The following is a 17,527-nucleotide window of genomic DNA, read 5'->3' as shown; positions in this document are numbered from 1 at the left end:
TCCCTTTGTAGCTGTGCATCCTAGTGAATCATCCGCCTAAGATGAAGCTTTCTTTCTTTCTCTTTCCATCTCTCAGTGCATTATTGATCTGAGCAACGCGAGCAGCCACAAAAGCTCTGCGGTTTGCGTAAGAGCGTGAACTGAATCAACCTCCATTTCATCCAGATTTAATTTCTCTCAGATAGGACCGTTAATTTAACCAAGAATGACTTGAGGGAAGCAGGTGTAAAAAGGTTTTCCTCCTTTGTGTCGAGTGCAACAACGACACGTCACGTTTTATGCCAGGAAAGTGTGAGAGCGGCTCTTCACTCCAGCGCAGTTTGATACGGTCACGGTTGTATTAAGGCTGCAACAGGAGATGGCTTTTTAAGCGATTTCCTAACAGCAGGTGCAGCACAGCCAGTAACTCCGCCATGAATTGCCCAATTTTCTGGCCCAAATAATTCAACTTTAAAACAAGATTTCTTCTCCGTTTTGCTTTCCTGTCACTCATAAATGTTTAAGGTCATCAACTTCAAAATACAAAATTTAGTTTTCAAGTAAAAGAATCTAAATTGATCTATGTAAAAAATGTAATCACTTAGCTTGTTTCTAAAACGTTGCTTTTAAAGGGGCAGCATTATTTGTTTCCCAGTAACCGTGTTAACTTTAGTTGTAAAAATGCTACACGTGTCAAATATGACTTAAAAGAAATTTAACTTCATAATTCAGTGCCTTGAAATAGGGCCTCTGTCTCTTTAAAAACACCTGCTCTTTCTGAAACTCAGCCTCCTGAAAGTCACCACATCTCCCAGGTGGAGCTTTGCCCTTGGAGGTGGGGCTAGGTCCAACAAGGCGTTTTGCACAGATGAAAGGTTGCCAAGGGAGATTAAAGGGTCTCTCAAAGATGAAAGGATCAAAGCAACATTTCAGGTTTGTTTTTGATGAGAGAATAATAATATAACATGTATTAATCCTCAAAAGAGAAGTTGATTTTTTTTTGTACTACTTCTCCTTTAAGTTGGTCAAAACCAAAATCACAGCAGTCTATAACATGAGTTTTAGTCTAAAAAAGGAAAAGAAATAGCCTGAAGGCTTGTACTTATTCTTATCTAGAACTTCTTAAAAATCAATATTAAGAAATTGTTTACTTAAAACATATATCTGGCTGAAAAGTTACTTGTAAGTTAATTTTGTCTTATTTCAAGCACACTAAGGTATTCGCAACAAAAATACATTTTTCCTTGACATCGAGAACGTCTGGTGTCTTATTTGAACTTTTACCATTCATCCAGTTAATTAGAACGTACTCCTCACTGCTTGGCTATCACAACATGTTGCCAAAAGTTGAGGAGGATTGCAGGTTTAAATCAGGCAGTTCACTCAAGTACATAAACAGCATTTCATCAGCGGCAATGATGAAATGCTGTTTCTGCCGCTGTAATGGTTGTAAATCTAGAACTCTTCACTCTAAGCGCTTTTGCAAGGAGAACATTTAGCACCCTTTCCTTTTCTCAGGCTATTTGCCATCAACTCTTCTGAATCTCTAAACCCTAGAGTGGTGTGCTAAGATGAAGACAGCATCAGAAAAGTTGCAATTAGAAATGTATTTTTTGATAAAAGCAATGTAAAAATTGCAGTACGATCTTAAAATACTCCTGGATCTGTGAAAAAATAAAAAAAAAAAAAAATATATATATATACATTTTTCATTCATTACAAAATATAGAAATACTCTTAAATGAATCACCAGTAATTTTCTAAATCAGCGACTAACACGTATAACTGGACTGGTTTGTGCACCTGCACACATCTATCTAGATGGCAATTAGTGTTTCAGAGAATCCCTAATTGATCCAAACAGGTCATTGCGTGAGCGTTGGCGCTTGCAGAGCGAACCCACTGCGACTTCAAATTGCTTTAATAAAGAAAGACTTTTCCCCGAGCAGTAGGAGGCGGTTGGCTTCTGAGACGATGCAGATGCCATTCTATGATTAATCACTACAAATCAAAAAGACCCCCAGTCACACATACGAGCTCCACAAATCGTAAACACGCTATTAACAGACCGTCTTGATTGGAATTTTGCTTTACAGCTCATCATTTTGTGAGCCAGGTTTCACTGAAATGCTTTCGGTTCGAAGCAGTCCGGTGAGCTGCGCTATTGTTGTATTTCATTAGGGTGAAACGCTGGCAGCAGGCTGTAAACGCATCAAATAAAGTCGAATTTATCAGTAGGAAAAATATTACCTTTGTTTCGTTTTACATGAGCATTTTGAGATTCCAGTGAACCTCTGGAGGACAGCTGATCATATCGCCAAAAGGTTTTGGGTAATAACTCAGAGTGTCTCTAAAAACGCTCTGCTAAGTCTCACTCTGCCTGGTTCGGTTTTAGCCAAATTGGGTACATGCCTGGATACATGGTTGTGCCGTTTGTAAAGCAACACAGTAAAAAAATTAACAGCAATAATGGGCTCTTTGCACTTGCAGCGCTGACGTCGCATCCGCATGAGCAACGCGCGTTCTTGTTTCCGCTTTGAGTTACCATGACAGCTAGAAAAGGCGAAGTTGTATTTCAGACACAAATAAAGCAATACCATGAACATTGTTGTCTTCATAAGCTTTTAAGTTTTCATGGATTTCCAAGCGATCCTGAATTAAGAAGGCGGTAGCTGCCAGCTAAAGCTAACGCCGCACAGCAAAGTTTGCAGCCTTCACTTTCCAGACAAAAATATTTCGCTTTTTACCCAGTGGTAGCTACTTCCTTGTAGCAGGAAGCTACATGTTCTGAAACTAGCTACTGATATTATTAATGATAAGGCGGAGAAAGAGAATACTCATTTAAGTTAGCGTTGGGGAGGCTGGTGATGAGCAACTGGACTCTCAGTCATTTTCTCAGTTGTATACAACTGAGAAAATGCCTACAAGAAAATAACTTCTTACCTACATTGCCATATTTAAGGAAATTGAAGGACCCAACTGCAGACAGGAAGTAGGCAATGTCATGAGGAAGAAGATTTACTAACAAAAACCAGAAAACAAGAACTTACAAACAGTAGGAAGAACACAGAACCATAAACACAGAAAAAAAAAACCTCCAGTGAGGAGTGATGGAAAATTTGAGGATGAGAAATTCAAAAGCAATGATTACTAACACGAGGAAGGGGGAAGTTGAATGAACTCAATGAGTAACAGCTGTGTGGGGAGCATGAGCAGGGGGAACAGGGGGGAAATGATCAAAATGTAAACACTTCAGAGCAGGACAAGTACTGGGAATCGCACACGGAACGTGACTGGGACGACAAAAACAAAACGACAAGCAGAACTTGAACTCCAAGGGATCATGAGATAAACATGCAAATATGAACAGTCGAGAACCTGAACATGTCCTAACACCAGGTTGGTGAAGGAGGTGAAAAAAGACGTGTGGAAGGCCTATAGAGTCAACAATAAATGTAACTGAGGAATTTTATTTTAAATATGCCTGATTTTTCTACATCAAACAATTCCTATAAACCTTTCATAATTAATTCAGTACTTCCTGTTTCTACATTTTATTAGATTTCCTTAAGATAGATGCAACAGTTAAAGTATAAGAATACACGAATTTCAAAAATCTTGCAATGTTCAGGAAAGTGTTGCATTTATATTTATCACCCACCTAACTATGATGCTCCAAAATAAAGTTCAACCATTAAGTTTTTTTTTACTTCAGCACATACTTGAAAAGCTGGAGTCAGATTTAACAGGAAGATGGGTGAAGCTAAGTAAAAATGCACACCACACTGCTCAGATTTTTGTTTTATTGGAAGATCAATGTTTTAAAACCACGTTTCATTTTATGTTGTAGTTGATGATCAAATATTTTCTCACTCATAACAACCAAACAAGTTTTTTGCTTTATATGTGGAAATTTTCCCCCAGACATGTTTGCTAATGATCAATGAAAATATCACATTTAGAAACAGTGATTTTGCTTGTAGGTGCATATTTATTGTTATGGACAAAATAGCATGGATCTTTTGTATTCTCCTGATAACATTTATAGAAATTAGACTAAATTTCTTGACTGCGCGGACTTGTGATGATCAGAACCTTTCGAACACGGCGTGTTTGAACGGGGAAAAAGTAGATCCGAACACCGGGCTCTTTACAGGCTGATGCAAGTTGAATGAGGGAGCTGTCAGCTTAATGGTATGATAGAAAAACAGAGAAAATAACCGGATATTTCCTTGATATGTCTTTAAGCTCAATAGTTGTTTTTTTTTTTAATTATGGAACACGCCAAGTGTTAATTTTCTCATTTTGATGGAGAATGTTGGCAACAATTAGCCAGATTTACCAAGCTAGCTCTGATAAATGCTCACATATGGGAGCCTTTTGTGCTACAGAAGGAGGAAATATAGAGATGTCAGAGCTTCAAATCTGTTTAATTTTTCTGTTTAAAGACTGACTGATCTATTTGTTTAATTTCTTACATCAGATTATTTCACATGTAACATTTCATATTAGAAATGAAATATTCCACCAGTGGAACCGGAAATTATTTTTTTTTATCAATATGAATGAGTTATTGACTTAAACAAGCTTCCATATCTTGCTCAAAAGTTGCTTATTAATAAGTTTTGTCTTATTTCAAGTGTTCTAAGATATTTTCACTAAAAACTGGACAAAAAATACTTTGTAAAATTTTACCTTCAAATGATACAAATTCAACTTTACTGATCCCAAAGGGAAATTAAATGTTGTTATAACTCATATAAATTTGATTAATGATAACATTACCCAAACCATGAATTTCAGTGTTTAAATTCAAACTAATCAAACTCAATTTGGTAGAAAATAATCCGAAAGAATTAATTAAAATGGATTTTAAACACAAAAATAGTCTAATTATGGTGAAGCTGAACAATATTACAACATCATGAATATAGCGTCTTATAAGTCTGTATAAATACTTTTTTGTTAGTTTTTCTGTTTTAAATATTTGGAATACTTTCCTGTTTTATCCATAGTTTTCACACCACAATGTTTTTTTAATATATTTTTTTATTTTTAAGCAATTATGAGGAATGAAGGCAAAACCAGAAACTGCTGCTGCGCAAGTGACTCAACAGGCTGTTGCTAGATAACCATAGAATGAGTGAGTTGCTAGGTAACCAAAGAGTGAGTGAGTTGCTAGGTAACCAAAGAGTGAGTGAGTTGCTAGGTAACCAAAGAGTGAGTGAGTAGTTAGGTAACCAAAGAGTGAGTGAGTTGCTAGGTAACCAAAGAGTGAGTGAGTTGCTAGGTAACCAAAGAGTGAGTGAGTTACTAGGTAACCAAAGAGTGAGTGAGTTGCTAGGTAGCTAAAGAGTGAGAAAGTTAGTTGATTCCACCATTCTTGCTTAGCTAGCTGCGAGACGTTGAGCCATAGACATAATAAAAGAATAGATGCCTCATGGACTGCTCTTTCTTGCTGTTGCAAACGTGACGTAGGGCCGCCATCTTGGAGTGGTCGCCAGCTCCACTCAACGTTGTACGTTTGAGGCACAACGATGTGTCAGCGCATTTAATTAATAATAACTCGCTAAAGACTGAACAGATTTTCACACTTTTTTACTAGAAACCTGATTCAAACAGCTATCATAGCTACATTTAAGAGGAAATTTATTTTTTAAAAGTATTTTTGAATTGAATTGATACATGGGTCAGCATATTTAAATATTAGTGGGGACTACTGATGTTAGGGCTATCGGTCGGCAGTCATTCAGGCCCTTCACTGGAAGGTTATTTCAAGTGTGCTAAGAATTTCACACTAGAAACTAGACAGAAAATACTTTATAAGATTTTGCGTTTTGTAGTGTTGGACTTCAACATCCAGGAACCAAAAGAGGGAAAGCCCTTTCATCATGTCTTCAGCTCCACTGGGCTGAAAATAGAACAACAACAAAATAAAGACACAATTCAGAATCCCTCCGTCGTTTGAAAGTGTGATGTGTTCATGAACGGTGAGGGAAGTGAGCCCTTTTCCTCAACTAGCTGTCCAGTCAAAGATTTAAAAAAAGGCAGCAGTCCCAGTGTAACCTTTATTTGCCCCAACATTAGGAGTGTGGATTGCAGATGGAGGGATTTGGCACGCTTCATGAGTACACAATTTACACACACACACATGCACACACACACACACAATGAAGGATTTCTCTCAGGAGGGAAGCTGTTGGTCACAGGCATCCAGCTGAGGAAGTCACCCCATCACCATATGTCCGCTCCGTCCGCCCAAGTCGGCCCATCTTTTCTGTTCCTTACCAGTCACCTTTTGTTTGTCAAACTGTTTTTCAGGTATTTCTCTTCCTTTGTGGAGGAACCGTGCCCTGTCGCTGCCGTGGTAACATCATCTCTGTGCAATCAGACACTCTACGGAGGCAAGACTGCTAATGTGTGCGCAGAAGTAACCGGAGAAGCCCACGTTCTACAACACTGACTCCAGGAGCAACAGTGGAGCTTTGTCTCAAATGCCAATTTACTAGGTGGGAGAACCACAGATATGTTGTCTGATCCAAGTTTTCCTAATGTAAACCTTCGATGCCCCTGTCATACTACTGCTTATTGGGTTCCTGTTTCTATGGAAAATGACACATTTGACCACTTAGAGCCAGTTAATCATTTTTTGCTGTAGATGTTTTTTGGACATGGATTCTCTGATGTGGGCGTTGCAACTCATCTCCAGGACACTCTGCAACTTTAAAAATCCCACAAGACTTGACTCCTCTCCTCCAGCGGGCAGAAGTGGCTAACTTGTGGCTTTTCTCTCTCTTATGACATGTTGCCCGGTCTGTCAAGGTTCTCATTTTCACTCAAGCTTTCATCGTATTACATTTTGAACATTATTTTATTTTAGAGATGATCAACTTCTGCTTCTGTTCTCCTTCTTCCCAGCAAATATGCCAGGAGGCTCTCAAGGTTTCTCTCCAGTGTGTTATAAGCCTGGCAGGCTGCCAGGCTTTACTTCTGGAGGTAAAGCTGCAGCACATGGAGGACAAGATAGACTCGGTCAAAAATCAGGAAATGTTTGTCGAAACACCTTCTTGCTGCAAGGCAACAGTGTTACCAACTGTGCAGCCCTGAACCTACAGTCATCAGCTATTAATGTACTGTAATTAGCATTAACCATATTCTTTAGTGAGTCATTTCCAGCTCACAACCTTTCAAATTCAGCCCTAAATATTATTCAGTAGAGGTGGAATTACAGCAAACAGCTTAAAATGAAAAGTTTTTTGTTGTTTCCGAAGCCGGCAACAACGTCAGCAACACAAAAGCTGGATCCATCTGAAGAAAAGCTGGCAGTTTGCTCATTTTAAAAGCAGCAACTCGTCCTCGGGCCTGCAAATGTCTGAGTCCATAACGAAAACAACAGCTGCACTTAACGGCGGCAGCGTCATCCTTCTCCAGGTGTCCCAGCTGCGCGCTGACGTCATCAGGAGCACGTTCCGCACTCTGTCCAGCCTGACTGGCGGCGCTGACGTGAAAACGTCTAGAAGCGTCCAGAGTGCCGCTGGAGAGCCGGCGCTTCCTTTTTTTTCCCCATCTCTTTCTCGTCCAATTTGTATCCAATAATCTGCTCCGGCATCGCTATGGAAACTGAGAGGCCGCAATCAAGCAAGCGGCCGTAAAAGCGGTGCCTGAGCAAAAATAAAGGGATACTAATAATGGAAGGTAAAAGGAGGGGCGCGAAAACAGTGTTAACTCTGGAGGAGAGATGAGGAGAACGAAATGCAAGTGATTATTGTTTTTTTCTTCTTTTATTTTTGGCATTGTTCGAAATGAAAGATTGGAACAATTAAGTATTGAATTTAAGTGCAATTTGGGATCCTCGACAATTTGAGAGTTATTATTTCTGAGACAATAAATGTGAAGCAATCAGTCATCCCTAATAAGGTTTGATTGGGAGCACTTCAGAGAATAAAGGCTAAATCAGCTTAAATGTCTTTTCATTGGCCGGGATCATTCCAGCCGGCCTGGTGTTGCTTTGTGTCGGGCTTTTACAGCCTCCTCAGAGCTAACACACCTTTCAAACACCATCTTGCACCTCTTAAGAAGAATTACTCCTACTGTGACATAATGAGACCTGAGGAGGAGGAATGTATTTTTTGACCCAACCTCCTCTCCTTCTCCCCCAAATTTCAGTTTCTGAGCTTTTTGTGCATGTTTTATTTTAGTTAATTTCTTTTTTTATGCAATGAGAAAGAGCAATGGCCACACCCAAACTGGCAACGAAGGGTTCCAGCATCCCGGGATGCCAGATCGCCATAACTTCACCCTCTCAGACGAACGGGCAGGGCGATCAAATCTGGAGCGACACCTCCCTCACCCACGGTGAGCAGATCGGTGCCGCAGCGGGACAGACTGATGTCCAATGCACCCCAGAGGGGTGTGTGTGTGTGTGTGTGTGTGTGTGTGTGTGTGTGTGTGTGTGTGTGTGTGTGTGTGTGTGCGCGCGCAGTAGAGACAGACTGGCAGCTTTCTGCACCCAGCTGAGAAGCAAGGAAGGAGAAAGAGACTGGGGGTGAGTAGATGGGGGGCAACGGGGTGATAAAGCTGCAGAGAAGCAAAAGGCAATATATTATGAAAGAATGATGACAGAAGGTGGAAGATAAAAGAAAAGAGAGGGAAGAATCAGGTGGGATGAATAAAAAGATGATGTTCCACCTTAGAAGGCCCATTTCTCCGTATTTATCTGGGAACAGAACCAACAGAACCAACGTTCTGGTCACTTTAATTTGGATTCAAAGTGTTTTGAGCTCTTCTAGCTTCTAGCTTTAACTCGCTCCGTCAGCCTCAAACTAAACAGAACTTTTTGCTCCGTTCTCCTTGTGGAATTGCTCTGCAGTGTCCTCCAGTTTGTCTTCTGTTCATAACCTACTAAAAACATGAACTTTTAAACATGAGTAAACATTTAGAGTAAACATTATTTACTCTAAAGAGTAAGTAAGTCCAATTTTTGTAGGAAAAGTGTGAGAGAATCATCACTGTTTAGACAAAAGCTAGAACAGTTTTGCACGGTTGTCTTATCGAAAGAAATTTAACTTTGTAATTTGACGCCTTCAGAAAGTCATCACAACATGGGTCCTCCATTAACTCTTTAGCAGAGTTTTTGCCACCTCTTGATTGAGAAGTAGCTTCTATAATGAGTTCAGCAGATGTGTAGTTCCATCAGGTGTTTGCCAATTGCTGCTGGCTAGTCTGAAGGAGCTGAGTGACGGTGGAGAAACCTCTCTGTGAGGCCAAAGCTCAGAAGCTTGGAAGCTGCAGCTCTGAGGAGGAGCTTTAGAGAATTCTTTACTTTAAACAAGTTCATTGTGCTGAAAAGTCTCTCGTAAGTTTGTCTTATGTCCAGTACTAAGATATTTGCACTTAAAACTAGACAAGTTTTTATGTTTAGAATAATTCTACTGGATCTGCTGTGTGTAATGGGACGGCTTAGAACAGAATATTTACACAAACTTGACAAGATTACTCACCAAACGATGCACTTCAGCTCTCACACTTTGATGTGTCACTCTGTCCTTTACTCTTTATTGTATTTTTGTTTTGTTTTTGCGTCCTCCTGTTATTATGACACAGAGGCAGTCGGCGGGCCAGATGGATCAGCATCTCTCATCTCTATTTGGTGTGTTTTTTTTCCTCCCCTGTTAGCCTCACATGTGGGTGGAGGAGATTGTGTGCGCTTTCATATCCATGGGCGGACGTGAGTAATCCCAGCATGCAAACATGCACGTGTGTGTGTTTGTGTGTGTGTGTGCGTGTGTGTGTGTGTGGACGCTAAAGCGCTAATGTGACCATTTTTAGGAGGAGCGTGAGTCATTAATCTGAATTGTGTGAGGGAAATGATGCCGCCGGCTTTCGCTCGGGTTCAGGTCCGATAAGACGCGTGTTGAGAAAATGACCAGATTCCCACAGTCCAGTGAAGAGCTGAAGAATCAACTTTTAGCAAATCCACGTGAACAAATCATATATTTTACTCATCTTAATGTGGCATTGGATTAATATTATGTGTAGACACACATCTAACCTTTAATAAAACGCAGCATCCTAGAATTTACATTGAATAGATTTTTTTTTTAAATTGCACGTGTAGATGCTGACAGGTTCACATAACATGCTCTGTTATAAGTGACTTGACCCGTGAGCGATATTAGTTAACGTAACTACATGTCCGCAGAATGATTGATTTTCTTCACAGACAGTTAATATTTGGTCTCTTCCCGCTTTTATGGCTGACTGAGCCGTCGTCGGAGCAGAATCTGAGCATGTGAGATGTAGAAGATCAACAGAAGGATGTCAGTGACATGAACGCACCGACGGGACAGCGCGGCGTTGAACATGGATTTCTGTTGTTTCAGCTACTGGTAGGTCTGTTGAATCAAACAATTGTTAAAGGAGCCGTAGCCAGGGAAATCGACTTTTTTGAGCTTTACGTCATAATAACGTTATTCCCTCGCCTGGAGTGTTGCCTTGATTCTTTCATAAATGTCTGAGAAATCCTTTAATCTCCCGTGGCAACCATTCAGCTGTGGAATACGTCTGGGTGGACATAGCTCCGCCTTCAAGGACGAAAGTTCCTCCTCAGAGCTGCACAAAACAGCCCTCCCTCCTTCCGCTCCTTCAGACTAGCCGGCAGCAATTAGCAAACACCTGATGGGACTGCTGAGCTACTTGTCAGAGCAATGCTGGAGAAAACGTTGTTAAAGGGTTAATAGAGGAGCCATGTAGTGATGACTTCCTGAAGGTGGAGTTTCAGAAAGAGCAGGAGTTTCTTAAAGAGACAGAGGCGTTAAATTACAAAGTCAAATTTCTTTTAACTCACATTGAACATTTTTATAATAACTGAATGTAATGTAATTACTTTATTGTGTTATAAAATGGCACTATGTCCCTGGAAAGCAAACACTGCTGTCCTTTTAAGATAATTTCAATGTACTTGTTGATGAAAACGTTGAAATGAAAACGTTGGCGCACACAATAGGGAAGCTCTGCTTGCAGCAATTTCTGTTGAAACCATCCATCCATCCATCCATCCATCCATCCATCCATCCATCCATCCATCCATCCATCCATCCATCCATCCATCCATCCATCCATCCATCCATCCATCCATCCATCCATCCATCCATCCATCCATCCATCCATCCATCCATCCATTTTCTTCCGCTTATCCGGGGTCGGGTCGCGGGGCAGCAGCTTCAGAAGGGAGGCCCAGACTTCCCTCTCCCCAGCCACTTCTTCCAGCTCCTCCGGGGGAACCCCAAGGCGTTCCCAGGCCAGCCGAGAGACGTAATCCCTCCAGCGTGTCCTGGGTCTTCCCCGAGGCCTCCTCCCGGTGGGACGTGCCCGGAACACCTCACCAGGGAGGCGTCCAGGAGGCATCCTTACCAGATGCCCGAGCCACCTCAACTGGCTCCTCTCGACGTGGAGGAGCAGCGGCTCTACTCTGAGTCCCTCCCTGATGACCGAGCTTCTCACCCTATCTCTAAGGGAGAGTCCAGCCACCCTGCGGAGGAAACTCATTTCGGCCGCTTGTACCCGTGATCTCGTTCTTTCGGTCATGACCCAAAGCTCATGACCATAGATGAGGGTGGGAACGTAGATCGACCGGTAAATCGAGAGCTTCGCTTTTTGGCTCAGCTCTCTCTTCACCACGACGGACCGGTACAGCGCCCGCTTCACAGTAGACGCTGCCCCAATCCGCCTGTCGATCTCCCGTTCCCTTCTTCCCTCATTCGTGAACAAGATCCCCAGATACTTAAACTCCTCCACTTGAGGCAGGACGAAGTTTATATATAATATATATATAACATAAATCTAGTTCTTTCTCTCATTGTTCTTGGTCTTAAGAAATAGAAATAGTTTTGGTGATTCTAGCCGACCTAAAACAAGAGAAGTTTGGTCTGATTTACCCATAAGGCTGGGAGAAAATAAAAGGTGTCTTTTCATTTAGTGTATGGAAGCTTCTGGTTTCAACCGTAGGTGTGAAGCATGCCTCCAAAACGTGTCAGCGTTATTCATGTTGGAGAGACGTGTGAATGAGTAAAAAAGATGAAAATGATTCATCCATTTTCTGCTTCCCTCCCCTCTCTTCTCTTTTCAAAGGGAATCCTGAGATCCTCCGTGTTCATCCAAGATTCTTTTCTCTCTTTTTTTATTTTTTATCCGTCTTCCTTTTTCTCACTCACACATGCAAAGACACAAGTTCAAACATGTCCAAATATCCACTGAAACACCAAAGGTGCATCAGTCACACAACTTCCTGTCAGAAAGCAAACAGCTCCATGCATAATTCATAGAGAACAGACTCTACATTATTCATATTTTGATGTATGGTTATGTAAGCCTCCAAGTTATCCTCCTCAACACACACACACACACAAAGAAAGCTATTTGTGTGCAAATGTTTTCTTTATTTCTACTTATCTGCATTTGTCAGACCGTGCGTTTCGGTAAATCACTCATTTCATGTCTTCTGGTTTTAAAAAACAGATTAAAGCTAGTGGTTTGTTGTGGTTACAGTTGGTTGCTAAGCAGGACATCATGAGTCGTTTCAAAGAAATCCCCCCAAACAGCGTTTCAGCGTAAAGAGCCGCGGTAGCCGCTAGTTCCCGTCTGCGACGGAGGATTAGGGCGATGCTAAGAAAGCAAAAACAATAAAGTTACGAGAATAAAGTCATAACATTACTAGGATAAAGTTCTATAAGAATAAAGCCAAAATAATAAGAGAATAAAGTTGTGGTATTGTTTTTTTTTTTTTTTACTTTATTCTCATGTTATTTCAACTATATTCTTGTAATTTTACTCCTTTATTTTTCATTTGTTTCTTGGTATGGCCCAAATACTCCATTTATGACAGAATTCATAGGAATTATTGTTTTAGCTGACAGGCTCATTATTTAGATGCATATCTCAATTTCCATCAGTTATCAATCTTCCTTTATTCTCATATTGTTTTTTTTTCAATGTTTTTATTCATTGTTGCTTTGTGGTTCAGTCTAAAGGACTTTGTGTTTGTTCATGTCCAAAATGAGAAACGTAAATTTATATATGTTCTGTAACAAACTCACATCTTCAGTGTTTCATCAAATTCAAATTCCAAACTGCTCTGCAGAGTCAGAGTTTCTTCCCTCAGGTTTTTATTATTATTGTTATTATTATTATTATTATTATTATGGTTGTAGCACTGTATGGACTGAAGAGAACCTGTCATAAGTATTGCGCTATGTGTGTTTTTTGATTGGTATCACAAGAAACAAAACACTTCCTTCTGTTTGCCGCCTGCAGACGGCCATGTTTATCTCCCTTTACCTCCCCGGCTACAAACGCCTCGTCTGTGGCTTCATTAAACAGGAAGCCGGCCTCATTATTAATTTCCTGTCTTAATGTCAGCAAGATGGATGAGAGCGATTAGGTGTTACAGAGACAAACACAACAAAACAGATCAAGGTTTTTTGTTTTTTTTCCCCCCCTCTCTGCAGCGTTGCCTCGAATTGATTCATCGCTGCCTGGGACTCTGGATGTCTGTGGCTGATAAAAAGGTCATTTTCTGTACAGATGGCATTGGTGCTCAGAAAGATGACGAGAACCAGCAGGGCTATGAAATCACACACCCGGTGAAATATGTGCAAGGTTATGATCTGCCAAAACGACGACTGAATTACTGTTGTTGCACAACATGCCACAAAAGGGTGATGCATGAATTATTTGGCAACATGTGTGTTTGTGAAAATGTAAATGTCAACATGTGTTTAGCAAAACTCGTAAAATAACATGTTATTTGAATATAAATTTCTGAAGTCTGTATTATCCCCTTTTTTATGGTGCAGGATCAAGTGCCTCCGCAAAGTTGCAGCTGTTAATGTAAGTTCACTCTTCATTCACGTATTTTGCGGAAAGTCATCTCAACTTTTCCGCGAATCTGAACCGATCACCTCGTCTTTTTCTGTATTTCCTCCCTTTCTGACTCGACTGAATTCTGACCAATCCGCTTGGTTCCTTTCTAATTTAACTTCCTGTTTCACGACGTGTCTTGCTACATGTTCAAAGCTTGTGTTATGCTAAACGCTAACATTTGCCTTTTTTTTTTTTTTTACAAAAACTGTTTTGAGATGTTCGTGTAGGATTTGCTTATTCTGTAAATAGTTCATGAAATGTTTCATTTGCACTTTGACCTCTCTTCAGGACATGCTTTTAATTTTATAAGGGTGTTATTTCAAAAGGTGCTCAAAAACATTATCAGTGCTTTAGAGACTGACTACCTTAAAGTTTTGTTTTTTTCAGGAAGGATATTATGAGCAGGGATTTCAATGATTTTGTAAGTTATGCTATGCCAAAAATGAAGCTGCCATAAAATCATTCATTTTAGGTCAAAACAATCACAAAAAAAACAAAAACATAGCAACATCGTGGACGGACTGATTATTCATTTTCAGATTTTGGAACATGGGCTAAAACTGTCAGGTCAAAAGTTTTTGCAGTCAAAAAAAACACAATAAAAAAAAAAAATCCGTAAGAAATGAAAAAACTATTTGTTTTACCTACTCAACAACAAACTTAAGTGTGCCATATTTTAATTAAACAAATAAAGTATTTTAATTAAAGTTTGTTCTAAACCTTAAAATTGGCTTTGAATCCAATTATTATAAGACCAACTGAACAAGAAATAAAAAAATATGTTTATTCTAAGCAATAAGAAAAAGTTTCGAAGTCTCCATCTGCATCAACCACCTGTGCTGAACGAAATTTGCGTCATTCAATTGTAGTTGCGGGTCACACAAAATCGGACGAAATGTATGACTTAATGTAATGTAAAGTGCTTTGGAGCCCTCTGGACTGGATGAAGCAATGTGTAAGTAAAGCTCATTTTAGGGTGCGTTCAACGAAACTACATAAAAAATTTCTACCTTACCTGATGATTCGTGTGTGAAAGCTTCATGTTAGCTTGCGTCAGTAGAGGCTGTGCTCTGTTCATTACCTCATCATAATAAATCACAACACATTTAAGCTGATAACATTTTTGCAGCGTGAACTGACTGGAAAACACACACAACCTGTGGACAGTTCTAACATCCAGAGGACACAGAGGCTGCAAAGTCATTACCAAGCACAGCGTCCTTCCTGTTTGTCTTCACCCGCCTCCTCTATGCTGGTGCACATAGAGCGATGCAGATCTGTCAGCTGCTTGAGCAAAACTGCAGATGCTCCCATGTTGCCTTTTCCTTTTTTCGTTTTGTCCATTTATCTTCCCATGTCAAACAGAGCTAAGCCAATCGTTCAGCTTTCAACTGCAGGCATGCCATATTTAGCTCAGGGCTTGCACTCTGATATTTTTTTTTCTTTTTTTGTTTATCGATTTGTGCACAATTCATGAATGTTTTCTTTTTTTACCTCCTTTATTTATTAGCTCAGGCTTTAACTTTGCGGGCATCTATAAGGTTACAGGTAGCATGAGGACAACACATTTTAATGCCAACAGAAAAGGTTCTAACAAGAATATAATAAATTGCAGCTGACAGTTTGGTGCATCCAGCTATTTTCAAAGTCATGGTAATAATCTGAATCTGGAGATTGTTGTTGGTGTCTAAAAAGATTGTGTGAGAAAAAAAAGAGGCAAACTAATATAAATTCCAGACAAACATAGTCTGAGTTTGTTTTAAAATGCTGTTTTCATATGATTGATTGGCTTTAGAAGGTGAATTAGTTGTTCAACCTGGCTATATGTGAAAAATTATTTTAATATATGACAACGCTTCCTCCAAAAAGCAGGAAACGGACTACAGCGCACGGCATTCTGGGTAAATGCAACCAAAACAAACGCGCGATTCTCAGCGCTGGCGCGAGAAATTGCTAGTGGTCATGAAACCAAAGACAAAATGGAAATTCCACAACCATTAAAATCCCACGGTACTCCATCTTCTCACATTTCGTGACGAAGGAAGTTTCGCTCAGTGTCTTTTTGGAGGGCTTCATGTGTTGTTCTTGTTTTGTTTTCATGGCGGCAGGCGGACCAACTGTGGTGGAGCATTACCGCCACCTACTGAACTGGAGTGTGGACAGAAGATAAACTGGGAAAAAGAAACATTTAAATAGACTTAATTCAACCTCTTTACAATAAACTAAATTCTTTGCATTAAGTTTGTATTTTTCAGAAATAATTATTTCTGAAAAATACAAAAATAATAATCCATTTTTAAAAAAAACTTTATTTACATCACAACCAAAACTGTTATCAATTGTAAATTTAATATTCATTTTGTCTGTTTTATTTTGGAACTGCCTTCTTTCTGATTCATGAGCTGAACAAACGATAACATGCTGAACCTTTCTATTTAAATTAAACTTCTCACAAAGCCCCACTGCATGTTTACAATTTACTTTTAGAGATACATCAAGGCCTGTGTGTCCTATTCTGATATGTAAATATTGATTCTAGTTCTCTTGTATCTTCTAGATTTTGCTGAACGTGGTTCTTGGTATAGCGCCCCAACAGGAGAAGAGGAGAATCGATTTTACAAAGGGTTTGGTTTGACACGGTGCAGTTTGAAAGTGAACCGCTCCAGCTGAAAATGTAGCGAATGTTTTAATTTTGATCCCCAGTCAAGCCGAGTCTACGGGACTGTCAGGTGTGAAAACACTCTGGAAGATTTTACACAACATATTGCTGCTATCACTGCTCTACATTTGTGAAGGTTGAGTAAAAAGAAGAGGAGGAGGAGGAGGGTTCATGATCCATCTCCTGACATCCTGACGTCAAATCAATACTCAGTGAACCAGAGCAAAGCCCTCCTATCATTCTGAACCTCCTTTTTCTTTCCTTACACCTGACTTAGTATTATGATCAGTCTTGCTTCTTAATCTTCTCTCTTTATCCTCGTTTGCTTTGACCTTCCGTGCACCGTTTTGTTCCTGAGAACGGGCCGATATCCGTCATTTTCTGACGGTTTTTGATGGGACACACTCACGTTAGTAATCGGACAGCAGATCTGATTCTGGTTTTATGTTGTTTTCTTTTTAAACGCAAACCTTCAAACGTAATGTTTAGTAGATTTGCAACCACTGGTTTCTGTATGGACTTGTATATATTAAAAATTATGTCTCAAAAACACTTTTAATTACCAGTAAATTCACTTTGGAAAAAAAAGAAAAAAGTAGTCAGTTATATTCATTTCAAAGCATTTGTCCTTTGTTTCCTCAGTGGCATGAAGTTAATTTAATAAACCTTTGCAGCCTCACTTTAAGGTTTAATAGTAGTTTTTTTAAATCTAATTGATGTTTTTTGTCTCTTTTGCCTTTTGTGTGATTTTAATCCGTGGTTAAATTGACCAAATTCCCAGATCTCATATGAGCTTCAGCTCCGTTCGTCCACCTCAGTGTGTTGGTGCTTGATGAGGCTCAAAACAAGAGGAACATATTATTCAGCACATCAAGTTCTTTCATGTTCTTCTCTTTTGAAATAGTCTCTGTCTTTGGGACAAAAGCTGCTAAATTCAATGTTCTATTCGCTCCGGCTGTCACAGTTTCC

The 17,527-nt window shown here is 39.8% G+C and overlaps 1 long non-coding RNA gene across 5 annotated transcripts in view; it reads left to right on the top strand.

Annotated features, from left to right (window-relative positions):
- LOC103472064 (uncharacterized) overlaps window positions 1-17,223 on the top strand; it is a 33,090-nt gene extending 15,867 nt beyond the window's left edge. The window contains exons 2-6 of one of the 5 annotated variants that reach the window (XR_001777043.1): window positions 6,301-6,488; window positions 6,689-8,524; window positions 9,655-10,367; window positions 13,485-13,866; window positions 16,457-17,223. This is a non-coding gene — a long non-coding RNA (uncharacterized LOC103472064). Of the gene's footprint in view, window positions 1-6,300; window positions 8,525-9,654; window positions 10,368-13,484; window positions 13,867-16,456 lie in introns of all 5 variants that reach the window. The other 4 variants (XR_001777042.1, XR_001777041.1, XR_534795.2 and 1 more) reach the window with 4 other exon arrangements.
- Window positions 17,224-17,527: the final 304 nt, after the last annotated feature.

This window comes from Poecilia reticulata, linkage group LG11 (genome assembly GCF_000633615.1).
Source record: "Poecilia reticulata strain Guanapo linkage group LG11, Guppy_female_1.0+MT, whole genome shotgun sequence".
In the NCBI taxonomy this organism is placed as follows: domain Eukaryota; kingdom Metazoa; phylum Chordata; class Actinopteri; order Cyprinodontiformes; family Poeciliidae; genus Poecilia; species Poecilia reticulata.
Note: the sequence above shows the minus strand (reverse complement) of the source record. Positions and strands in the feature narration are given on the sequence as shown.